This window comes from Callithrix jacchus, chromosome 17 (assembly GCF_049354715.1).
Source record: "Callithrix jacchus isolate 240 chromosome 17, calJac240_pri, whole genome shotgun sequence".
NCBI classification, from domain to species: domain Eukaryota; kingdom Metazoa; phylum Chordata; class Mammalia; order Primates; family Cebidae; genus Callithrix; species Callithrix jacchus.
In genome coordinates this window covers 30547915-30575202 of record NC_133518.1, presented here as the reverse complement: position 1 = coordinate 30575202, position 27288 = coordinate 30547915, and the positions used below count along the sequence as shown (strand labels likewise).

Below are 27288 nucleotides of genomic sequence, written 5' to 3'. Positions count from 1 at the left end.
GATTGAAGATTTTTGCATCAATGTTCATCATGGATATTGACCTGAAATTTTCTTTTTTAGTTTCATCCCTGCCAGGTTTTAGTATCAGGATGATGTTGGCCTCATAAAATGAGTTAGGGAGGATTCCCTCTTTTTGTATTGTTTGGAATAGTTTCAGAAGGAATGGTACCAGCTCCTCTTTGTACCTCTGATAAAATTTGGCTGTGAACCTGTGTAGTCCTGGACTTTTTTTGATTGGTAGGCTATTAATTGCTGCCTCAACTTCAGACCTTGTTGTTGGTCTATTCAGGAATTCAACTTCTTCCTGGTTTAGTCTTGGGAGGGTGTAAGTGTCCAGGAATTTATTGAGATTTACTGGTTTATTTACATAGAGGTGTTTGTAGTAACCTCTGATGGTAGTTTGTATTTCTGTGGGATTGGTAGTGATATTCCTTTTATCATTTTTTATTGCATCTATTTGAATCTTCTCTCTTTGCTTTTTTATTAGTCTGGCTAGTGGTCTATTTTTTTGATCTTCTCAAAAAAACAGCTCCTGGATTTATGGATTTTTTGAAAGGTTTTTTTGTGTCTCTATCTCCTTCATTTCTGATTTTATCTTAGTTGCTTCTTTCCTACTGCTAGCTTTTGAATTTGCTTGATCTTGCTCCTCTAGTTCTTTTGATCATGACATTAGGGTGTCAATTTTTTATCTTTCCTCACTTCTCTGGTGGGCATTTAGTGCTATAAATTTCCCTCTAGAGGGATGTTTCTCAGAGATTCTGGTACATTGTGTCTTTCTTCTCATTGGTTTCAAAGAACATCTTTATTTCTGCCTTCATTTCATTATTTATCTAGTAGTCATTCAGGAGCAGGTTGTCATATATACACCATGGAATACTATGCAGCCATAAAAAAAAGATTAGTTCATGTCCTTTGTAGGGACATGAATGAAACTGGAAAGCATCATTCTCAGAAAACTGACACAAGAACAGAAAACCAAACACCGCATTTTCTCACACATAAGTGGGTATTGAACAATGAGAACACAAGGACACAGGGAGGGGAACATCACACACTGGGGCCTGGGGGTTGGGGGGCTATAGGAGGAATAGCACGGGGTGGGGGGATTGGGGAGGGATAGCTTTAGGAGAAACACCTAATGTAGATGACGGAGATGACAGGGCGATGGATGCAGCAAACCACTGCCATGGCACATGTGATCCTATGTAACCTGCATGATCTGCACATGTGCCCCAGAACTTAAAGTATAATAAATAAATTAATTATAAAATACTATTTTCATTTCTGAGTGTTTTGGTGCCTCCTTAAATTTGCTCTGAGATAGTGATGCTAATCTCAGCTCAGCCCTGTTCATTATTGTAGTTTATCTAATGTTGACTTCAGTTTCAAAACTTCTTTCTCATCCAGCCTGTTCATTGAACCAAGACTGGTTCTTGAGGAACAGTCAGGTGATTGAAAAGTCAGACAATGAATGGAAAAAAAGCTTAAAAGATGAACACTGTACCGCCTGTAATCCCAGCACTTTGGGATGCCAAGGCAGGAAGATCATCTGAGGTCAGGAGTTTCAGACCAGCCTGACCAACACGGTGAAACCCCGTCTCTACTAAAAATACAAAAATTAGCCAGGCATGGTGGTGGGTGCCTGTAATCCTAACTACTTGGGAAACTGAGGCAGGAAAATCACTCGAACCCAGGAGGCAGAGGTTGCAGTGAGCCCAGATTGTGCCACTGCACTTCAGCCTGAGTGACAAGAGAGAAAACTCCATCTCAAAAAAAAAAAAAGAGATGAACACTGATAATACAAAAAACTAAAAAAAAAAAAACCAACAATATATTAAATATTTGAGAGTTAACTATATTTTCTTTACAATTATTTATTGATGGTATTTTGAATTGTTTAATCTTATTTTAAGAGGTTGCTATTTAGTGATACTGTAACTCTTTCATATTTTCAGAAAGATTGTTATAACCATTGTTTTGTTTAAAGCCTAGTTGAGTACATTAAATCCCTACTGTAGATTTAAAGGAAATAATGTTTTTTAATTGAGTCATTAAAAATGACAAAAGTAATAGGTTTTTAAATAAATTTTGTGCATTCTACTGTCAGAGTCCACTGAGTGATACAGAGGCCCCAGTTAACCTCACTTCTAGATTGTGCCAAGTGGAACATATCACATCTAAAGTGACTAACTGAATACATTTTACTCAACTAAGTGGCCTGGATCAACTACACAGAAATATAGTGAAAGTTTGCTTTTCAGTGAATGTTTTCTTCTTTTAAAAAAGTTCAATGCTTATTATACATACTAGTCTCACTCAAAGACAGAAAAACATCTTTCTCAGCATATTTGGTCTAATTCTCAGAGTGAAGGAACTGCCCATAATAAACCAACTGACAATGAATTCATCTGTTCTCAAGTTTCTAAATTTCCTTTTGTATGCCAAGTATCAGTGCATTTATATAGCACATCTTGCGATTATTTATTAAGAAGAAAATTACTGCTTTGTTTCATCCCAGGTATATGGCTTGTATACCGTTAACTCTGCCCTTCATTGTAGTAATGAATTTTTATTTTAATCCTTTACATTATTAATAGCTTTTCCCCATTTTCCCCCTTTCTCTTTCCAAGGAGAGTAGACCCCCTCTTTACCTTAACAATCTTGGTGAAACACTTTTAATTTCAGCCATCCAAAAGACAAAACATTTCAGGAATGTCTTTATAACTTTTTGTTTCCTGATAAATTAACTCATCACTAGCTTTAGAGTCAGATCTTCTTTGAACCCAACACCAACACTGACAAGCCAAGTGACCCTATTCTAGGCAAATAACATTACCTCCCTGACCTCTTTTCTCATCAGCTTTATGTAAATGTTATCTATCTCAAAGCCGAATTGTGGAAATTAAAGCAATATCCTATCTAATGTGCCTAGTACTTCTTACCAGCAATTTCAGATGGTTCAACTCAATTGCAAGGGTTCAGCAGATTCTGGCTTCTGTGTTTTCCCTGGGAAGAGTCTGGCTGGGCAGGGACTTCCAGGGTAGTTGGATTGCCTGAGATTAAATGCAGTTTATCTCATGCAAAGTTCATAGAACATAAGGTGAGCACCTAAGTATAAGGCATTTACCTTGATGGCCAACTAAGATGGTTAATTCTTTTTGCCTTTACTACAGGTTTTCATGAATTTTGACAGATATTCCACTAAAAGCTGGCTCTACCCTATCTTTTACAGAACGTTCTAGAAGAAAAGAAAATTCTTTTCTTTTATTTCTTTAGTTGTTCTCCAGTTCTCCATGGGTCATATTGCTGAAGTACACAGGAAAATTTTTTCCTCTTTTTCTCTTTAGGAAAGCCCAAGATGGAATCTTAATTTCTTAAACACTGTTTTGTTAAATTCCTATCATAAGTTTTCATGACCCATGGTAAGAAAAGACTGGAGACCACGGGATGCTACTGCAGATGACATTGTTGCTGAAAGGCAAATAAATAAAGTTAAAATGCTAACTTCAACATAGCCTTGGTTTGTATCTCAAACAACAAAGATATCTGAAAAAGTTTTTTTTTTATTCCAACTTCTAGAGAGACTTTTTTTGCTTTCTTTAACAAAAGTGAACTTCCTTTTCTTTTACTCATTCCCAGTAGGACAAATCCTCATCTTGTTACTACAACCTTTCAGTTCCCTGCCTTAGGGCAAAGCTCTGTTTGATTTGAATGGAAGCTCCAAGTCTGGCCCAGAAATGTGGGGACAAGATGCAGGGATGAGATCGTGAATGAGGACATGAAATTTAATATTCATAAACTCAAATGTACTTTCCATGGTGTTCAAATAGGGAAATAAAAATATATCAGCATTTCAGCAAAACGTTTGTTATTCTTGCGAGCTTTACTCTTAATTTATGTAGAAAGACAGTTGGCAGAGACACAAGGAAAAAGACTAGAAACTTGAACTAGGATTACAGATCCATTCCTATGTTTCTCTCCAGGACTTAGTCTAACACTCTCACACGTTTTGTTTTCACACATTTTTCAGTCCTTCTTCATCAGGTTTCACCACTGTGCATATCATATTTTTGTCAACCCAAAACATTATTGTGACGCTCTGAAAACACTTTTTGAATTCAAAGAGAAACTGGCACAGACTACTAATGAAACTAGTAAGTTACATCAGCTTTTATAAATATCTTTTAATCACAAGTAATCTTTTGGTTAAATCCTTGTTCTTATAACTCAGGAGTGATAGTTAATTTTTTAATTATCAAAGTTTTGTCTTTGGGAGGCCGAGGCAGGTGGATCACGAGGTCAAGAGATCGAGACCATCCTGGTTAACATGGTGAAATCCTGTCTCTACTGAAAAACAACAAATTAGCTGGGCGTGGTGGCGCATGCCTGTAATCCCAGCTACTCGAGAGGCTGAGGCAGGAAAATTGCTCGAACCCAGGAGGCGGAGGTTGCGGTGAGTGGAGATCGCGCCATTGCACTCCAGCCTGGGTAACAATAGCAAAACTCCGTCTCAAAAAAAAAAAGTTTTGTGCTCACATTGATTATATTTAATTTAAACCTTAAAAGGAATAGATTTGGGGGAATTATGATTCCTCTTCAACATGTCAAATAAAAATTTTTTTGGCTGGCTGCGGTGGCTCACACCTGTGATCCCAGACTTTGGGAGGCCAAGGCAGGCAGATCACGTGAGGTCAGGAGTTCAAGATCAGCCTGGCCAACATGGTGAAACCCTGTCTCTACTAAAAATACAAAAAAAAAAAAAAAAAGAAAAAAAATTAGCCAGTCATGTTGGAGTGCACCTGTAATCCCATCTACTCGGGAGGCTGAGACAGGAGAATCACAAGCATCAGAGATGGAGGTTGCAGTGTGCCAAAGATTGCTCCTCTGCACTCCATCCAGCCTGGTCAACAGAGCAAGACTCTAGCTCAAAAAATATGTGTTTTTTTTCCTTCGGCCTTTGGAGCAATTTCAACCTACCTAAAATGTTAACAGGAATAGCTACCACTAGATTGACGTGGATTACTTTTTTCTTTGTTTCCTTCTTTATACTGTATTTTATTTTTTCCCCTGCACTTTTAAAACTCTTTACAAAATTGGCAATAAGTTAAAAATATTTTAATCAAATAAGATATAAACTAACTGTGTGTGTGTGTGTGTGTGTGTGAGATGGAATCTTGCTCTGTCCATCTAGGCTGGAGTGGAGTGGCCTGATCTCAGCTCACTGCAACCTCCACCTGCAGATTCAAGCAATTCTCCTGCCTCAGCTTCCTGAGTAGCTGGGATTACAGGTGCCCACCACCATACCCAGCTAAATTTTGTGTTTTTAGTAGAGATGGAGTTTTGCCATGTTGGCCAGGCCTGTCTCAAACTCCTAACTTCAGGTGATCCACGTGCCTGGCCTCCGAAAGTGCTGGGATTGCAAGCATGAGCCACTGCGCCTGGCCTAAACTAAGTTTCTTTTGGGACAACATTTATCACAGTTCTGTGGAAAAAGTATGTTTTGTACAAGATTCTGAATGGAGGTAGTGCTGTGACTTGGCAGAGATGAGAAGAGAGAAGCAATGTCAGAGGACAATGACAGATAAGGGTTACTTCACAGGAAGCATAATTTTGTGGCCAACTTTGAAGCAAATTGGAAAGAGCTCAGAACTTAGGGAGCATTGTATTCACTGTAATTTTCAAAGCACAAGCTATCGCAAGGTCAAACTTCTGTGTTATAATGATTATTCCTATAGCAATATTTGCATAAGCTAGATATTCTGCTAATATATTTTCTTTGATTGATTGCTAGTTACTACCCTGTCTAGTTCATTGGATTTTGAACATTTTTGTTGAAAACTCACTTATGAAATATATTTTATATATGGCAACCCAGTATACATAAGCATGCACACAAACACATTCACGTCATATACCTAGATCTATATCAATACTTATATCCATATCAATACCCATATTTTTTGGTATATAAAATTGTTGTGCTGCAATATTTACACTTGCAACATGGAATACACTCCTGTTCTATTCTATTCTGTTCTGCCCTTCTGTATTCTATCTTGCTCTATTCAATTATTTCCATTCCATTGTACTCCACTGTGACCTACTAAGGCCCATAGCTTGAAAAAAAATGCTGGTTTAGTAAATGCTTAGGTGACAAAGTCCTTATGCGTGAAAATGGAAGCATGGTAAATATTATAATATTTTGTTATTATATTGTTGCAGCAGTCCCAACTTAATATAAAAAAATAGCCCAGGCCTGTGGAAGTATAAAAATAAAATAATATTGTATAATTAGAACCATCATGGCTTGTCTTGGGACCTTTGGATGGGAACGAGAGAGAACTGAAAATGACTCGTGTTATGCATCTGAAGGATCCGAAGCCAGTGACTTTGTGGGGAGTATTGGAAATATCAGAAAAGGGTAATGATTTGAGGGTATGATGTGGCCCTTTACCCTTTATTTCAGACAGAAAATTTTGTCCATTTATGTAGTTAAAAATGATCAAACTCTCAATGTGTCTTTTTCCCTGTCTAAAAAAAAAAAAACTTTCATTTTCTATTCATAAGCATTACACAGGGAGTTATTTTGATTTCCATGTCTTTCTTTATTTGCCACAGTACTGAATATGATGTTCTATAAAAACATAGATGACAGACATGTTTAAGAAAAACAAGGGCCAGGCGCGGTGGCTCACGCCTGTAATCCCAGCACTTTGGGAGGCCGAGGCGGGTGGATCATGAGGTCAAGAGATCAAGACCATCCTGGTCAACATGGTGAAACCCTGTCTCTATTAAACGTACAAAAAATTAGCTGGGCATGGTGGCGTGTGCCTGTAATCCCAGCTACTCAGGAGGCTGAGGCAGGAGAATTTCCTGAGCCCATGAGGCGGAGGTTGTGGTGAGCTGAGATCGCGCCATTGCACTCCAGCCTGGAAAACAAGAGCGAAACTCCATCTCAAAAAAAAAAAAACCAGCTTGTCTACTGAAACATTCTTCTTAAGAAGTTGCATGTGTGCAATTCTCTCCTCTTTATTCGCTAGCACTTAGTACAATTGACAGGTCTCTTCTATTTGCAAGAGGAAGAGTTTTGTCTAAGACAGAACTTGGTTTAAATTCTAGCTCCTGACACTTAACAGCCTTGGAATCTTGAGAAAGAGTGTGGTGATCCCAAATCAACCAGGTTTGGGCAAAAAGTGAAATCTAAGTCTAACATGACTATATCTTGCAAATAATGATTCCAGGCATCTATGACTCTTGCTTTCAGAACTCTTTCTTTCTATCAACTTCATTCTCAATCTCACTATAAGTCTCTTTGTGTTAGCAAAAAAAGGGCTCTAACTGCTCCAAACTTGGTATTCTACAGTTTAACAACTCCCAGGGAAAGAGAACTGCATTTCTAATTGTTTCAGAAAAATGCCTTGGGGCTAATGTTGATTGGTTCTAATTCATTTGAATTGAGTCATATGCCCATATCTGAACCAACTGCTATGACAAAGAGGATGCAGTGCCTTCATTTGCTAAGCATGGACCAGAACCCACCCCTAGAACCTGGAGAGGATCCATCTTTCTGAACCACACAGATGGAGAGTAAGAATTCTCCAAAGGAGGCCGGGCACAGTGGCTCAGGCCTGTAATCCCAGCACTTTGGGAGGCTAAGGTGGGTGGATCACGAGGTCAAGAGATCGAGACCATCCTGGCCAACATGGTGAAACCCCGTCTCTACTAGAAATACAAAAATTAGCCGAGCATGGTGGCACCCGCCTGTGGTCCCAGCTACTCGGTAGGCTGAGGCAGAAGAATCACTTGAACCCAGGAGGCAGAGGTAGCACTGAGCCAAGATTGCACCACTGCACTCCAACCTGGAGAAAGAGCAAGACTCCGTCTCAAAAAAAAAAAAAAAATTCTCCAAAGGAAAATTAGAAAGCACTTGAAGAACAAGAGGCAAAAAATAATAGACTTCTACTTCATCTCATAAAGCTTTAGTTTCTTTATATCTAAAATATGGATGAATTTTGAATAAGATTTGTCTGAAGACTAGAAATAAGGAGAGGATAAAAAAACCTGGCAAAAGAGTAGTTAATGAGAGAGAAAATGAAAATAATAAAGCAAACAGAGCAAAATGGTAACAGGAGAATCTACGTGAAAGGATACATTAGTTTTCCTTTTACTATTTTTATTTTTAAAAGTTTGAAACTATTTTCATATAAAATAAATTCTTCCATGTAAAAAAGAGTATGTCTAACCTCTGGTTTCCTTTTCCACATGTAAAGACCTCAGAAGTAGTGACTCTGTCCTAACAACAAGTAAAAAAAAAAAATCTGAACAAACTGAAAAAGCAACAACTCTTCTTGAATCTCAACGGAAGAGGAGGACATGGAGCAGACCACTGTCCTCAAAAGTGGAGAGACAGTTGGATACAGAGAGTGCCTGAGCAGATGTGCAAGCTGAGACCTGAGGAAGCAGCGTCGGGGAGGAAAACACAAAAGGCAGCAGACAAATTGTTGGAGGTTCATGATGGACACTTCTGAGAGAGAAAAACTCCAGGAGAACCCAGTCATTGGGAGGCCTCGACAATATTGTGAGATTTATGTTCAGGAGATCAAGCAAGGTACCACAGTAAATGCCGTGGGGTTGGTGAGGGGGAGGGGTGGGAATCTCCTCACACTTTTAGCAGAAAATGAACCATTTTGAAATTTATCAGAGTATTTTGTTCTTCTTTCTTTTTTTTTTTTTTTTAGACGGATTCTTGCTCTGTCACCCAGGCTGGAGTGCAGTGGTACAGTCAGTCTCGGCTCACTGCAACCTCCATCTCCAGGGGTTCAAGTGATTCCCCTGCCTCAGCCTCCTGAGTAGCTGGGACTACAGGTGTGCACCACCACGTCCGGCCAATTTTTTGTATTTTGGTAGAGACGGGGTTTCACCACGTCCAGGATGGTCTCGATCTTCTGACCTCATGATCTGCCTACCTCGACCTCCCTACGTGCTGGGATTACGGATGTGAGTCACCGTGCTTCTTAACAAGATCTTCAGGGAAACTAGTTAACAAAAGTCTAATCTTCTGTGGCATTATCAGAGCCTAACTAACCTGGGGAAGGGAAATATCCAAATCCACTCAGCTCTAGGCTTTCACATAGAAGAAGGGAAATATCCAACTCTGCATCCTCTAGCTTTCCATGTTGGGGAAAGGAAGATACCCAACTCCAGCCTCCTCTGTCCATAATGTTCCATTTAAATGAGGGGACTGAAGGCACTTTGAAGCCACAGCCCAGAGGCACAGCCTCACTAAAAGACTTGAGACTTAATCACAGGACTACAGAACACTTCTCCCTCACACCTTATCACCACATGACTAAGGCCTACTTAACCAAATTATTTTGTATCCAGTAAATCATGTCTTCCTCTAATCAAAAAAATTGCAAGTTACACTGTAAGGCAGTAAAGCAGTTTGAAGAGGCAGAATAAGCATCTGAACCAACTATATGTGGTGGGAATATTGGAATTAAACCAATAATTTTTTAAAACTACAATTATTATGATAATGGCTTTAATGCAAAAAAGGCCAACATACAAAAAGGGATAGATAATATAAGCAGAGAGGTGAAAATTCTAAGAAAGAATCAAACAGAAATGCTATATATCAAAAACGCATCTGCAGAAATAAAGCATGCCTTTAACAGTTTCATCAGTAAACTGGACAAGGCTGAGGAAAGACTCTCTTAGCCTGAGGATATGACCATAGAAACTTCCAAAACTGAAAAGCAAAGTGAAAAAAGAAAAAAAGGACAGACTATCCAAGCCCTGTGGGATAACTATAAAACATGTAATCCATTCATAATGAAAAAATGCCTGAAGGAGAAGAAAGAGAGAAACAGAACAAATATTTGAAACAATAATGACTAAAATTTTCCCATGATTAATGTCAGACACAAAGTTATAAAATTAGGATGCTCAGAGAACATTAAACAGGATAAACGCCTCAAAAAACAACAGCTAGGGGCCGGGCGCGGTGGCTCAAGCCTGTAATCCCAGCACTTTGGGAGGCCGAGGCGGGTGGATCACAAGGTCAAGAGATTGAGACCATCCAGGTCAACATGGTGAAACCCCATCTCTACTAAAAATACAAAAAATTAGCTGGGCATGGTGGTGTGTGCCTGTAATCCCAGCTACTCGGGAGGCTGAGGCAGGAGAATTGCCTGAACCCAGGAGGCGGAGGTTGCGGTGAGCCGAGATCGCGCCATTGTGCTCCAGCCTGGGTAACAAGAGCGAAACTCTGTCTCAAAAAAAACAACAGCTAGGCCTACTATATTCAAATTATAGAAAATGGGAGATAAAAACTTCTGAAAGAAGCCAGGGGTAGGGAAATGGGGAGTGGGGAATCTTACCTATAAAGCAGGAGTCCCCAGCCCTGGGCCAGAGACCTGTGCTGGTCTGTGGCCTGTTAGGAACTGAGCTGCACAGCAGCAGGTGAGCTACAGTAATCGAGCATTACCACCTGAGCTCCCCGCCTTTTGTCAGATCAGCCGCATTAGATTCTTATAAGAGTGTGAACACTATTGTGAATTGCATATGCACGCGGTTTATGAGAATCTAATTAATGCCTGATGATCTGAGGTGGAAGAGTTTGATCCTATTTGTGGTTAAAAAAAAAAAAAAAAAAAATCTTCCATGAAACTGGTCCCTGATGTCAAAAGGTTGGGGACTGCTGCTTAGAGGAGCAAATTATATTTGACTTCTCAGAAACCATGCAAGCAAGAGTAAAGTGGAATCAAATCTATGACATATTGAGAGGGAAAAACCCCACTAATCTGGAACCTTGTACCCTGTGAAATTATTCTTCAAAAGTGAAGAAGAAATAAAGATTTTCTTAAATAAAAAATGAGAGAATTAGTCGCCAATAGGCCTGCCTTGCAAGAGATCTTAAAAGAAGGTCATCAGAAAGAAGGAAACTGACCTAGGTCAGAAACTTGCATCTACATGAAGAAAATAAGACCAATAAAGAGAAGATAAGTGAAAGTAAGAAAAAAAGTTTTCTGATTGTTGATTGATCTGATAATAATTTGTTCAAAATAACAATGTTTTTGATTTTATATGCTTATGTATGATTATATATGAGTGAAATGAATGACAGAAATGATACAAAGAATGTGATGAAGAAATTCAAATTATTATTATTATTTTTTTTTTTAGAGACGGAGTTTCCCTCTTGTTACCCAGGCTGGAGCGCAATGGCGCGACCTCAGCTCACTGCAACCTCCGCCTCCTGGGTTCAGGCAATTCTCCTGCCTCAGCCTCCTGAGTAGCTGGGATTACAGGCACGCGCCACCGTGCCCAGCTAATTTTTTGTATTTTTAATAGAGACGGGGTTTCACCATGTTGACCAGGATGGTCTCGATCTATTGACCTCGTGATCCACCCGCCTCGGCCTCCCAAAGTGCTGGGATTACAGGCTTGAGCCACCGCGCCTGGCCCCTATTTTTTAAATTATTCACACGATCTCTGAAATGCTATCATGTTATTTTAAAGTGGATTTGGATTAGATGTACATGTTCATCGCAAGGACTAGAAAAATCTTTTTTAAAAATCAAAAAGAAAAATAAGCTAAAAAGGGAAATAAAATGGATCTGTAAAATAATCAATTAAAACCACAAAAAGCAGAAGTAACAGGAGATAAAAACAGAAATAAAGAACAGAGGGGCCAGGCATGCTGGTTCATGCTTGTAATACTAGTGCTTCGGGCAGCCAAGGCAGGAGGATTGCTTGAGGCCAGGAGTTTGAGACCAGCTTGGGCAATATAGTGAGACACCATCTCTACAAAAAATTTAAAAATTATCTCAGCATGGTGGCACATGCCTGTAGTCCTAGCTACTCAAAAGGCTGAGGCAGGAGGATCACTTGAGCACAGGAGTTTGAGGCCACATTGAGCTGTGATCATACTACTGCACTTCACACTCGGTGACACAGACATCTGAAGAAGAAAAGAAAGCCTTGAAGAGAAAACGGTACAAATATGGTAGATGTGAATACAACCATCACTTTGAACATCAATAGTTTAAATGTACCATTTGTAAGACAGATTGAGTAAATTTTTAAAAAATACCAAAATATATATTGTCTGCAAGAAGCCTCTTTTAAATATAAAGGCATGTATAATTTAGAAGTAAATTAATAGAGAAAAATATGGCATGTTAACACTAATTAGAAGAAAATGAAATAGGTATATTAATTTCAGACAGACAAAGATGACTTCAAAGCAAGGAAGGGTATCACAGATGAAGAAGAGCATTGCATAATGATAAAGGAGTCAATTCTAAGGATATCTAACAATTCTTCATGTATAGTCACCTAATAACAGAGTCAAAACAGCTGAGGCAACAAAGGAGAAGAGGTGAATTCATCATTATAGCTGGAGACTTCAACATCCCTTTGTCAAAAATGGACAGATCCAGCAGGCATAAAATTAGTAACAACCTAGTTGAACTAAACAATACCATCAGTCAACTGTACATAACTGACATCTATAGATTATTTTATCAGGCAACAGCTAATTACAAAGTATTCTCGAACTTACATGAAACATTCATGAATATAGATCTTATTCCCGGCCATATGACACATCTTAACAAATTCAAAAGAATATGAATTAGGCAGTGTCTACTTTCAGACAAAATGAAATTAAACTAGAAATCAATAATAAAAAGATAACTGGAAAATCCCACATCCCAAAATGCACACAGATGAAGCCATATGCCTTTTTTTTTAATACAAGGGTTTGTTCTGTCACTCAGACTGAATGAAGTTCAGTGGCATAATAGCTCACTGCATCCTTGAACTCCAGGGCTCAAGCAATCCTGCTTCAGCCTCCGAGTAGCTAGGAGTACAGGCACACACCACCATTCTGGGCTAATTTTTAAAATAACTTTTGTAGAGACAAGGTCTTGCTGTGTTGCCCAGGCTGGTCAGCAACATGCTTTTAAATAACATGTGGGTCAAAGAAGAAATCTCAAAAGAAAATTTTAAATATGAAATTTATAAAATGGAGCAAAAACAGTGCTTAGAGGAAAATTTATCTTATTAAAATGCATGTATTACTTTTAAAAAAAACTAAAATCAATATTCTAAGTTCCTATCTCAGAAAACTAGAAAAAGAGTAGCAAATTAAATCCAAAGTAATTTTTAAGAAAAAAAATAAGAATTAGAGAAAAATCAAGTCAATGAAATTGAAAATAGTACATTAATAGAGAAAAATCAACAAAATCAAAACCTGGTTCTTGGAAAAGAACCAGAAAAAAAAGAAACACAAACTACTAATATCAGAAAAGAAAGATGTGACATCATTATAGAGCCTATAAACATTAAAAGGATTATAAAGGAATACTGTGAGCAACACATACACAAATGTGATAACCTAGATAAAATGGAGCAATTTCTTGAAGAACACAATTTGGCAAAACTGACAGAAAAATAAATAGACAATTTGAATAGTCCTATATTAAGGAAATTGAATCAATAATAACCTTCCAAAACAGAAAGTTCAGGACCAAATAGTTTACTGATGAATTCTATAAAATATTTAGGAAGAAATGATACCAATTCCCTACAATTTCTTTCAGGGTAGAGAAGCAGAGGGAATACTTCTTAACTCATTTTACGAGGCCAATATTACCCTAATACCCAAACTGGACAAAGACATTAGAATAAAAACTATGAATCAATAAATTTTATAAAAATAGCTGTAAAAATCCTCAGTAAATCATATCAAACAATGTATATAAAATCATACATCATGACCAAGTGGGATTTATCCTAGTTATACAAGGCTAGTTCAACATTTGAAAATCAATTTTTGTATTCCATCACATCAACAAGCTAATAAATAAAAATCAATATAATAAATAAAAGGAACTTCCATTCATTGCTGGTGGGAGTGCAAAATGATATAGCTACTGTTGAAGAGAGTTTGAGAGTTTCTACAAAATTGAACTTATCATACAATCTAGCAAACACATTTCTTGGCATTTACACAAGGGAGTTGGAAAGTTATGTCCACACACATATACACATACAAATGCACATGCATGTTTATAACAGCTTTATTCATAGTTGCCAAAACTTGGAAACAACCAAGATATTCTTCAGTGGATGAAGAAAATTAATAAACTGTGGTACATTCAGACATTAAAATATTATTCAGCTCCCTCACAATGTGAAAACAGCCATTTGTGACATCCCACCCCAGGGGCTAAAAATGTCGGCCACCTTCATTGGTAACAACACAGCGATCCAAGAGCTCTTCAAACGCGTCTCCGAACAGTTTACACCTATATTCAGGCGCAAGGCCTTCCTGCCCTGGTACACGGGCGAGGGCACGGATGAGATGGAGTTCACTGAGGCCAAGAGCAACGTTAATGACCTGGAGTCAGAATACCAGCAATACCAAGATGCCACAGCTGAGGAGGAGGAGTTTGAGGAGTATGCTGAGGAGGAGGAGGTAGCCTAGAAGCTTCCTTTTCTAGGTAAAGGGGGAAGCAGTGTGGATTCTTTAGTGTGTTCTGATAGCCATTGTCACTATGCACTTCTTTGAGTCTTTACATCTCCTCCTGCTGCATTTTAAAGCATTTTCATAGTAAGTAGTTTGGCCTAATAAAGCACTTTCATAGCAAAAAAAAAAAAATGAACTACAAAGATATGGAGGAATGCATATTATATATAGTATGGAGGAATGCATATTATATATAGTATATTAAGTGCAGATTGTTAAGTGAAAGATGCCAATCTGAAAAATCTATATGCTATACAATTCCAACATGATCTTCTGGAAAGGCAAAACTATGTAGACTTAAAGATCAGTAGTTGCCAGGGGTTGCAGGAAGGAAGAAATGAATACATGGAACACAAATAATGTTAAGGGCAGTGAACATACTCCATATGGTACTGTAATTATGCATATGTATCCTCATATTTACATTTGTCTAAACCCATAGAATATACAACACCAAGAACAAACTGTAATGTAAACTACAGACTTTGGGTGATTATGATGTGTCAATGGGGGTTCATCAATTGCAACAATATATACTACTCTGGTGAAGGATGTTGATAATAAGGGAAGCTATGCATGTGTAGGGACATGAAGTGTGGGAAATCTATGTTCTTCTCCTTAATTTTGATATGAACTTAAAAATACTCTAAATAAATAAGTAAACAAAAAGAGTAGGTTCTCGATAACTATTAATATTTCCTCCGAACCTGGCTCAGCAATATGTATCATTACGAAGATGGCTTTGTTTAATCTTCCTAAATGTGTAGAACTTTACATTATTTTCAAAGGCAATTTAATAAAGATGTTGGTGCCAGGGCATTTAAATAAGTAATTAAAAAAATTCTACAAGGCTAAGTAAAGCTAGAGATTCTGTCACATTCATAATATGTTATAAGCTATCATAAATATTATGAAATGTCAATCTCAAGAAATTCTTTTCTAGAAATTTCCAGAGCTCACTTGGAAAAATAATTTTTTTCAGGATATGAAGCTCCTGATATTAAATGAAGAAACCTAATCAGTCACTTAAGTGATAGAAGAGAAAAGGAGAAACAGGACCTGAAGGATATTCTAAGGATAAAGGAGCAAGGGTTTTCCATTTTTTCTCAAAAAAGAAAGACAAGGAATTATAAAATATCTAGGAACAACGAGACCCCTTTAGGAATTTTTTTTAATCACTCATATTTGAATTTACAAAAACAGAGTTCCCATGAGTCATAAAAAATGAATGTAATACTGTGTGGAATCGTGATTTGTCTATGGATTTAAGTGAATTCCTGATGTTTCACATAATCAAATGTGGTTTGTACTACATGATATAAACAGCTCTAGAATCCCCCTTCTTGCTGAGAACTTAATGACTGTTGAATCCTCAAAGCTGAGAAGATGCAGGCTACACAAATCTCAAAATCACCAGATTCACCAGACCATGTTCAGGAAGCCATTCCTCATAGCTGGAAGCCAGCCAGCCATCCTGGGCTGTGGAAAACTTGACAACATTTACAGTGAGATTTGAGCAACTTGTGTAAAAGTGGAACTCGGGACGCAATGTCAGTATGCTCAAGACTTACTGTCCGTAAGCACCATTTAGTTCACTTTTTGCACTAATTATCTCACTCTGAGAGAAAATGGAAATGTGGGAAAAGGGCATGAAAAAAAATAAGAGAAAAACCAAACAGAACAGTGAACAGAAAGCCCCAGAATCAGACTTGACTTGTCTTCATCTTTTTACCTGGGCCAACCTGACTGAAAGTGGACGTTTCTCAAGGAAAAGCAAAGACAACTGTGTCTGAGTAACATAAATATTTGGACAAGCATTAAATGTGGCAGCATTAATAATGATTCTACCTAGGTCCTGTTTTGAGGGTGGAAAAATTGAGACAAAAATGTTAAGTAATGTGGCTTTCATAGTACCTAAAAAAAATTAGGACTCTAAGATGAGGGAATTCACTTCTCTGAATTAGGAGGACAAATAAATAAGTTTATACTTAGCAAAAATACAAAATACAGCCCAGATAAAAAGCAAACAGCCTTTAGATAACTACAGAATCAAAAGTGTTAATAGTTGTTTCCAAATTCTGCGACTTATTGATTCTTAGTCTACCTTGTTTGGTAGGACATCTCGGCAATGCATCTGTGGGCCTTTATCTCCACATTCCTCCTGAATGAAGGCCAGAGGCAAATGAGAGGAATCAGAAATCGGGAGAAAACGTAAAGTAAGTATTTCCATTTTAAATTCCAGAATTTAGACATAAAAGGTTTTTGTGTAGTGTTGCCACGTACAATGTATATTTGCTGTGTTTTAGCTGTGTCTGTTCCTCTTTGATTTGGAAACACATTCTCAATCCCTGGAGTAAATTTGCACTCCACTGCTGTGTGTGCTGCCTTCACGGCATTATTTGTCCAGGTGCCGCTATCCAAGTGGTGGGCCTATGACTCAAGTTACGCTAATTATATTCTCTCTTGAAGGATTTGGACGATTGAATAAAGATGCAAAGACCTAAAACCCTGACAGGTGTTTAATTTTAAGGAGGCAGAAACTCAGGCCAGGCATGTTGGCTCACGCCTGTAATCCCAGCAATTTGAGAGGCCAAGGTGGGTGGATCACCTGAGGTCAGGAGTTTGAGACCAGCCTGGCCAACATGGCAAAACCCTGTCTCTACTGAAAATACAAAAATTAGCCAGGGATGGTGGTGCACGCCTATAATCCCAGCTGCTTAGGGGGCTGAGGCAAGAGAATAACTTGAACCGTCAGGTGGAGGTTGCAGTAAGCCGTGATGGTTTCACTGCACTCCAGCCTGGGTGACACAGCAAATCTCTGTCTCAAAACAAAACAAAAAACATGGAAGAAACTGCTCACCATTTCCTGCCACTGAACTTCTAGTGCCTATCTCTCACTGGGTCTACAATTTCCCCTTTTGTTCTAGAGAGTTAGCCAGCATCATTTCAATTAATGTATTAATATTTTTCATTTAAATCTCAGTCTTCAGGTTGCTCACAGCTTAGTAGGAAAGATGTTGGCTCTCGAGATTTTAGCACATTGTTTGACACTTAGAAGATCTTCAGTAAATACTTTTTGAATGTTACGTTTAAGGTAAATGTTGGCTACACTGAAGTGTATAGATTATTATCTTCCATTGTCTTGAGGTAGGTGTAGAGAAGGCTTACCAGAGGAGTGTGGTTGAAAAAGTCATATTTTTAACCTCCCACAGTACCTTATAGAGAATAGGTACTCAATAAATGTTTGAATCAAAAACATAAAATCCTACAAAAATATGTTTCAGTAAATCTCAAATTGATACAGTTTTACTAATTTTTGTTACAACTGCTATGATCTGAATGTGTCTCCCAAAAATTCATATGTTGGCGGCTAATCCTCAATGTGATAGAATTAAGAGATGAGGCTTTGTGGGGTTGATTGAGTTATAAGAGCTCAATCCTAACGAATGGGATTAGTTTCTTTATTTTTTTTATTTTTAATTTTTTTTTGAGACAGAGTTTCACTCTTGTTACCCAGGCTGGAGTGCAATGGCGCGATCTCGGCTCACCACAACCTCCGCCTCCTGGGTTCAAGCAATTCTCCTGCCTCAGCCTCCCGAGTAGCTGGGATTACAGGCACGCGCCACCATGTCCTGCTAACTTTTTGTATTTTTAGTAGAGACGAGTTTCACCATGTTAACCAGGATGCTCTTGGTCTCTCGTGATCCACCCGCCTCAGCCTCCCAAAGTGCTGGGATTACAGGCTTGAGCCACCGTGCCTGGCCAATAAGGCACCATCTTTAAAGGAGAGAGCAAGCCCTCACCAGACACTGAATCTGGTGGTTCCTTGATCTTGGACTTTCCAGCCTTAAGAACTGTGAGCAATAAATTTGTGCTACTCATAAATTACCTAGCCCAAGATGTTTTGTTCTAGCAGCCCTAACAAAAACAATAACCCTTCTAAGATTTGTTATATTATACTGAATGAGACACCATAGATAGAGAAAAAAATTAAATCCTCCCAAAGTCAGGAGTTTTCATATCTTTTTTACTTCTGCCATCAAGTAAATATTACCATCCCCTGAAAGCAACAGAGCTGAGTTCTTTCTCATCTAGGTCTAAGGAATAACAAACATCCCTGCTTTCTTTGAGTGCCAGAGCCAGTAACAGAAAAAGCTGGTATGAATTTTCAAGAGGAAATGCTAATTTGACCCCTTTCCACAAATGTTGACACTTGACAGCTCTGTTTTTAGAATCTGACACCAAGGGTGTTATCAGGGTATAGGAGGTCTTTTTGAGTTAGAGACAGGGCTCGGAGTTCTTTGATGAGAGCCAAAAGGCAGTCTGGGAACTGGAAATGTTTACTGGACCTGTGTTAAGATTTGGAGAACTGTACACTCATATATATATATATATATATTGCCCATAACCTTCATAGTCTTTGCTTCTGGGCCTAAAATAACATTTTTTTCTCTTTTGCTACCAAAGTAGAAGCATTTTTGGAAACCGTATATTTATGGAAAATATATCAAGATAGACTTCAGAGCAGAATATTGCCAAGACTGTCACTTTAGGATAGTGCAAATAAATTAAAATAGTATTCTTAAGCAAAAAAAAAAAAAAGTAGAATTCTTTCTATTCTACTTAGACTTTTCTGAGTTTTATAAGCATTGAGTACTAGACTAACAAAGTATCCAAAGGAAGATTTAGATAATTTGGGACATGCCTTAACGAGAGTACACTCAGTCTCAGGATTTTGTCATTTGGGACAATTGACGTGATAGGGTATGTCAGCTCTAGGACCAAACAGATGAACAACAGTCAAAACATGTGAATTTGACGTTTTTTACATGAGAAAATAATGTAATTTCTAAGTTTTGATTTCTTCAACTGTAAAAAGCTAGTAATAACTTGACATAGGGTTCTTATAAGGATTAAATAAAACAATATATATGAAAGTATTTTGTCCAATGTAAGCCACTATACAATGATAATAATGATGACGATACTCATCATAATGATAAACTGAAGGCAGCAAAACGAAATCACTTTAGAAGCAAGGATACCTTTACAAATAGGGGAAGGAATTCAGTCCACATTTAAATCTTCAGGTTTATCTAGAAAGTCTCTGCCATCTTTGTTGAGAATCTCTATTGTTGTGCCTTTTCCTGCAAAATTGAAGTTTTCCTCTGCCATTCTTTGTGTTCTCTCATACCTTCTAGATGAAAGCTTGAAGCCTAAGCACAAGAAAAGAGAACCGTGTATGGGAGAACACAGAGACAGTGCTGTGGACATACATCAGAATCGGGACGGTCCCAGTTCTGCCCTTCAGACATGACGGTATCTATTCCTGGAAGAAAGGGGAATAACAGGACAAGGGCTCTGGAATCCTGAGGAAGTTAAAGCTAGCAGTGGTTTTGCAGCTTCCTGACTATCTTCTGACTCCACTTATTTTTCCTTAATGTGTTATCTTGGATCTTGTCAGGCAGTGACAACAAAGCTGATGAGTCTATTCTTGAGATGCTGCAGTAGATGCAGGCCAAGTAACCTTTACCTCCCCTTCTAGGTCCAAGAGCAGAAATCTAGTATCTTTCACTCTCCAAGGAAACTTCCAGTGGTCTTGGAAATTGTACAGCCCCCAAATGTCCTGGATGATACCAATCACCAGTGTCAGATGTTTTACTATCACCTCTGATGGCCTCACCCTCACATTTGTCTCCCTCAGTACTTGAAGGTTTCTCTCTTGTTCCCACTACCTCTGCTACTACCTTTGCAGAAATACTCAATATATAGTGCACTGATTTTTATTAGACCCAGTAGTCTCATTTATAAAAAATAAAAATAAAGAAGGAACCAGAAAAAAAGACTCAGATGTATAATCAAGAGCTCTTAATTTTTCTATTTGCTCTGCTTGACATTACTAAAATTTAGATGTCTGATGATTTAGCCAACCAATCTCTAGGTATGTCAACATCTCAAAATAACTGTACACAGAGTATAAACCATTTTATTAAGTGAAGATTATTAAAAACAGGCAACTCCCTCCTTCAAATATTTTAGGATTCCCTTTCTGACCTAACATAATTAAAATTCCAACTGGTCAAATGCCATTTTATAAAACGGGTTTATCCATGTTAACTTTTAAAAATATTTTTTCATTTATCTTATAAATTAATATATTAGTTTCAATGCAGATAAATAGAAAGAATACCTATAATCTCACCACCAAGAAAGAGTTAACTGCTCAGAAAAATTTGGTGCATTTCTCCTCTTCTGTGTGTTATTTTTAAGTTTAGCATGTACAATATATACAATTTTATTGTCTTTCTTTCTTTTTTTTTTTTTTGAGACAGAGTTTTGCTCTTGTTACCCAGGCTGGAGTGTAATGGCACGATCTTGGCTCACCACAACCTCCGACTCCTGGGTTCAAGCAATTCTCCTGCCTCAGCCTCCTGAGCAGCAGGGACCACAGGCACACGCCACCACGCCCAGCCAATTTTTGTATTTTTAGAGTTTCACCACATTGACCAGAATGGTCTTGATCTCTTGACCTCGTGATCCACCCACCTTGGCCTCCCGAAGTGCTGGGATTATAGGTGTGAGCCACCGCGCCCGGCCATTTTTATTGTCTTTTTTAACCTGTTTTGTCATAAGTCTTTTCCATCCATTAGATAATTTTTATAAACACAGTTTGAATGAATGTTTATTAAATGTTATAAATTATTGTATAATATAAATAAAATAATAGATATTACATTTGTGGAACTTCTCTAATTTTATATAATATATAAATTTTTTATGATACTTCTAAGTATATTACTATCTGAATGAAAGTTACATCCAGAAGAGGCTTTTTGCTTTTTTGAATAATTAATGTGATTACTATTTCTGTACCTAAGTATGTTTTCATCTTGAATTACTTTCTTCTTAGAATATATTTCCCAGGTTGGGCACGGTGGCTCATGCCTGTAATCTCAGCACTTTCTGAGACCAAGGTGGGTGGATCATGAGGTCAGAAATTTGAGACCAGCCGGGCCAACATGATGAAACCCCATCTCTACTAAAAATACAAAATTAGCTAGAGGTGGTGGCAGCCACCTGTAATCCCAGCTACTTGGGAGGCTGAGGCAGGAGAATCGCTTGAACCCAGGAAGCAGAGGTTGCAGTGAGCTGAGATCATGCCACTGCACTCCAGCCTCAGTGACAGAGCAAGACTCTGTCTCAAAAAAAAATATATATATATATATATATATATATCTCCCAAATTGAAATACTAGGTGAAGTCATTAGAAGTTACGTTTTGTGTTATAATTTTTTGGTGATCTTGATACATAGGAACATAGCAAATTTTAAATCCTAGGCTCATTTCAAATCAATCGTTATTGAGGTCATCATAGAATAGGACTTGCATTTAATAATAGATAGTATTATTGAGCATTTTATGTGACTCTTCTAAATCCTACTTATTTCTCCCAACAGTCCTGATATGAAGGCCCTATTATTAACCCTATTTAATAGAAGAGAACAGCAAACCCCAGAGAGCTGAAATAACTGGCCCAAGGTCACAGCTAAAGATAGTGAGAGTCAAGATCTGAACCCATGCAACCTGATTCCAGGACCTTTATTCTTAACTATCACTTGTCCTCTAATAAGATAGCAATTCTTCAGCTCTTAAGGCAGAAAAAAACTTTCTCCCTATAAAACGTCTACTTACTATTTATTATCTGCTTCCTTTCATTAAAAAGAATAATCTTACTTGGAAGACAGCAGAGTAAAATTAAAGCAATTACAAGGGTACACTGGCCAGAGAAGCTGGGTTAAAATATTGCTAGAATAAGCTGATGTTTATGAGAAGAAAATTTCAGGGGAAACCTCATTTATTAGTCCAGTCTCATATTGCTATAAAGAAATATCTGACACTTGATAATTTATGAAGAAAAGAGTTTTAATTAACTCACAGTTCTGCAGTCTGTACAGCAAGCATGTCCTCAGGAAGCTTCTAATCATAGCGGAAGGTGAAGCACGTGTTACCATGTAAGCACATGTTACCGTGGTGGAGCAGGAGAGAGAGAAGGAGGAGGAGGAAGTGCTACACACTTTTAAACAATCAGATCTCGTGAGAACTCACTATCACAAGAACAGCAAGGGGGAACTCCACCCCCATGATACAATCACCTCCCACCAGGTCCCTCACCCAACACTGGAAATTCAACATGAGATTTGAGTGGGCACAGAGGGCCAAACCATATCACCCCATTTCCGAGGGACATGATAGAGGAAACTCCAAAGGATTCAGACATTGCTCTCAGCTAATGTCTCTGAGCTGAATAAGGGATAACTGAATGTAAGTGGCAAAAGAAAGAAAGGTTTAGTTTAGAGGGAGTGTGGGAACCAGAAAATAAGAGTTAGACAGGCAGGAAAAGTTCATCCACTAACCTGTGAGTACCCCTATGACAGAGGTCATGTCTTTTTAGTTATTATAGCCCCAACACCAAACACACTGCCTGGCACATAGAAACACCTCAATAAATGATTGCTGAACAAAAATGAACTATGCTAGGCTGGGCACGGTGGCTAAAGCCTGTAATCCCAGGACTATGGGATTGAGGCAGGTGAATCACCTGAACTCAGAAGTTTGAGACCAGCCTGACCAACATGGCAAAACCCTGTCTCTATAAAAATATATAAAAATTAAGCAACTGTAGCGGCACACACCTGTAATCCCAGCTATTCAGGAGGTTGAGGCAGAAGATAACTTGAGCCCGGGAGGCAGAGGTTGCTGTGAGCTAAAATCATGCCACTGCACTCCAGCCTGGGCGACAGAGCAAGAATCCGTCTCAAAAACAAACAAACAAGAACTGTGCTACTTGCCAAATGGCCTCCAAGGGCAACTCTCCAACAGAGGGCGAGTGAAAGCCATTCCATATAGACATTAACAGTATGAGAACAAAGGAATGGATTTGTAGAAGGATATTTGACCTGGAGGATGAGTGAGCAAAAGTGGAAATAATGCACACATTAGAAGAAATAAGATCCTAAATAAAAGAGACGTTTTCTTATTTTAGAGATATAAAAAAGAAATTGCTAGAATTTGGTATCTGAAAACTGGAGGCTGACAGAAGAATCTCCTACCCTGCCCTTGAATCTAAGATTTTTACATAGAAAATGTTTTGACTCTATGGATTTAGGTATTTTAAGCAAAAATATCCTAACATTTAAATTTTTTGTTTGAGAATTCTTTCTATAGCAATTTTAATTAAGGTAGAAAGAGATTGACAACAAGAGGGTAGGGGAAAAAGTCAAGGAAAGACAGAGGAAACTCTAAAAATGCTTAATTCAAGGCAAACTGTGAACCCTAAAGAAAAGTTATGCTTGTGGATGTTTACCCTCTTGTGATTTGTGCAATTTTAATATATGTTTCACTGTGTGTAACTCTTACAGATTGGAGTTTTTGGCTTCCCACCCGGTATTTTATATCCCTTGCAGTTAGCAGCTGTGGCTTCTACACTGTCCTTGCCCATAGATCTTAAAATGGTACCATTTATCACTGACTCTAAAATGATGCTAAAAATGACCATAATGATGTTGAAGAACTTTTCAAATGTATCTTGTGTTAGTCTGTGTTCACACTACTGATAAAGACATACCCAAGACTGGGTAATTTATTAAGAAAAAGAGATTTAATGGACACACAGTTTCTCGTGAATGCGGAGGCCTCACAATCAAGGCAGAAGGCCATCTTACATGGCAGCAGGCAAGAGAGAATGCGAACCAAGCAAAAGGGAAAAACCCTTATAAAACCATCAGATCTCATGAGACTTACTACCATAAGAACAGTATGGGAGAAACCATCCCCATGATTCAATTATCTCCCACCAGTTCCTTCCCACAACACGTGGGAATTATGGGAGTACCATTCAAGAAGAGATCTGAGTGAGGACACAGCCAAACTATATTATATCTGCTCATCTCCCAAGCAATCAAGGTTAACTTGAAAATATTTAACAACGCAATTTTAAATGCCTGCTCTTCATAGAGTTTACATAAACATTTGGGAAGCTGGGGAGCAATATTAATTGATGGTTAAGAATATAGTCTTTAAGACCTGGACTCCAGTCCCAGCTCTGCCACTTACTAGCTGTGTGATCTTGAGGTCAAAGAATTGAGCTGCAGGGTTTTCATTATAAAATGGGGATAATGCTGTCTACTTGATAGGATTGTCATCAGACATAGAGGACATGATATATGTAAAGTGCTTAACACCGTGTCTGGTATTTACTGGGCAACAAATAGTAGTTGCTGTTGACCCTAATTCAACTCTGCAGAGTTTGCAAAGTGGACCATAACTGTTACAAGAACAGGATTCCTCATGAGACTCACATAACTTCCTGAATATGGGTAGGCCAGAAATTCTCTGGGAACTGTTGAAATGTTTCCTTCCAGATCTGATGAATTCCAGGACTTGCAGAAAATGCAGAAGTGAAAATCATTAACTAACATCTGCAAAAATCATTATATATGAATGGGTGAATTTTGCGTTCATTCTCATTGAATCCCAACTATGTTTCAGTTCTTGGTAGGTAGTTTCCACCTTTATTTTGTATGTTTGCCTTGGGCTTTGTTCAGATCTTATTTCTGTTGAAATCAAGTTCCCCTGTGGCCTCACAAACAAACTTGTTCTCCTATGTGGCACATGGAAGTTGAAGACTTGATTATGAAAAGACAAAGACAACTGATTGGAAGAAGTTGTTATTTGACTTTACAGTTGGAAGAAAACGTGTGATTTGCTAGTGAATTTTCTTTTTCCTCTTTGTTTATTGAAGACTGAGGAAGATACTTTCTCCATTTTTCCCCTTGATCCTCTGCATTACTCCTTCCACTCTAAAATAAATAAGTGAAAGTAAAATTCATATATATAAAACATGTTCAAACAAGCCTTCAGTACAGGGCAATAAAAGTGCACAAAGCCACTAGCAGAATGTATAAGAAAATTTCACTACCAGTAATATAGAAAGCCAGGCCTTAATTTACTTATGTGTGATAATTTGAATCCTAAAATTGAGTTGTATACTTTTATAAGCAAGGCTCACAGTTTTATTATTTAATTGACTTGCAACCCTTTTTTTTCCAATTTAAACAGAGTCGGAGGTCAGTCATATTTAAAAGGCCAGAAAGACATAGACAAAAATCATTAGTCTCCCTTTCTGGGGCACAGATTAACTTTATAGCATCTACTTTATAGCATAGACCATGATTCCTGCCTATGATTTAAAAATCTAGGAGAGTAATAATATTTTAAATGGGAGGGAGGGAGATATAATACATTCACTTGTAGTTTTAAAAAATGAAGTAAGCTGAGAAAAGATACCAACACATAAAAAAGCAAATAAGAAACCAGAATAAAAATAAACAAGATGAAGCAAAATCAAATTTATGAAAGAGAATTGACTAGACTGCATAAAAAGGCAAAAATAAATCAAAACAATTGTATAAATTGGTAGGAAAAGACAAAATAGGTTTTGATCAATGCTTTAATAGAATAGAGATTGGGAGAATATATAAACCAAATAGGGGTGTGTGTGTGTGTGTGTGTGTGTGTGTGTGTGTGTGTGTTGTGTTCATTATATTAAGATGATACCACAAATTCAAATGAATTAGAGTTATATCAAGCCAAATATAGTTCTCAAAATTAAAAAGTTGTGAAGTTCAGCATTTTTTTATCCCTTTTTTACCTTTCTGGGCATGACATTGCTTCATGGGTCCTGTAGACCGATAGCTAGGTAGAGCTGGGTAGCTGACAGAGAATGCAGGTTTTTCCCTGTGACTCCAGGAAAAGTCTCCTGTCACTGTCTCAGCCTGTGAGAGACACCTATATCAGGAGACGTACCCTGCTCAGTGAACATATGTGGAGTCTGTCCTGCAGACTCTCACTGAGCAACAGATGAAAGGAGTTCACAGACACAGGTATGCTGCCTGTGAGTTTGCTAGGGGACCTCAATAAGCAGGAAATGCTCACATTAATTTAGTGCAGATTTCATGACTAGGGCCTAGAGCAAACAGCATTTGTGGGTAATTAACATTGTTGTCTCCTTTTCAGGGAGGAGTCATGCGTGTAGATGAGCAAAGTTCCATTTTAGGACCACGTGAGTAAACAAGTCATTTAGATAAACTCCCCTACATTCCCTTGTACTTACTCCTCTCCCTTTGCCTTAGGGTAAGAACAGCCCCTTCAGCTCATTCTCCCCCAAGGATATGCAAAACTTCCCAGCCTTCCAAGTAGTTGTGCATCTTTTCTATCATTTTTCCTATCACCCTGACTGGTTTCCTACAAATATGGGACCAAGAATCTATTGCTTCAGCCACACCCAGCAAGGGTGTGAGATGTGACCAGTTTTACATCATTTTGGCAACAGCAGTAACCAGTCATTGTGGTAATAAAGAAATTCATTTTTCAGATTCCATTTCACCTAATTTGAACAAACTTAATATTTTCTGCCTGTTCATAGTCAAGGCTGTATTTTTTGCCTCAAATAATGTGGATGCAAAGCCTTTTGAAAATGTTTAGTTGTCATTAATGTTTTTTTTAATGTTCAAATGCTTCAAAAGTTTAAAGCTGAGTTAGATAGGGTTCTTTCAAGTGCACTTTGGAAGTGGAAATTAGTATCGAGTAGCTCAATTTTATGATAAATAGAAAAATATAAATGTCATTGATAATAGCTCTAATGTACAATCTTGTGTTAATTTTTAATTTTATTATAAAATTAACTGCA

General features: G+C 37.9%; 1 long non-coding RNA gene and 1 pseudogene across 2 annotated transcripts; both read left to right on the top strand.

The window, feature by feature from the left end:
* Positions 1-1935: 1935 nt before the first annotated feature.
* On the top strand, positions 1936-27288 carry LOC118148908 (uncharacterized). The gene is made up of 5 exons (XR_013528522.1): positions 1936-8608; positions 8739-8997; positions 16656-16755; positions 19741-19858; positions 26616-27288. It is a non-coding gene; the product is annotated as an uncharacterized LOC118148908 (long non-coding RNA).
* Positions 12727-16643, top strand: LOC100395172 (tubulin beta chain pseudogene; annotated as a pseudogene). Its single transcript, XR_013528521.1, has one exon. The product of XR_013528521.1 is annotated as a tubulin beta chain pseudogene (transcript).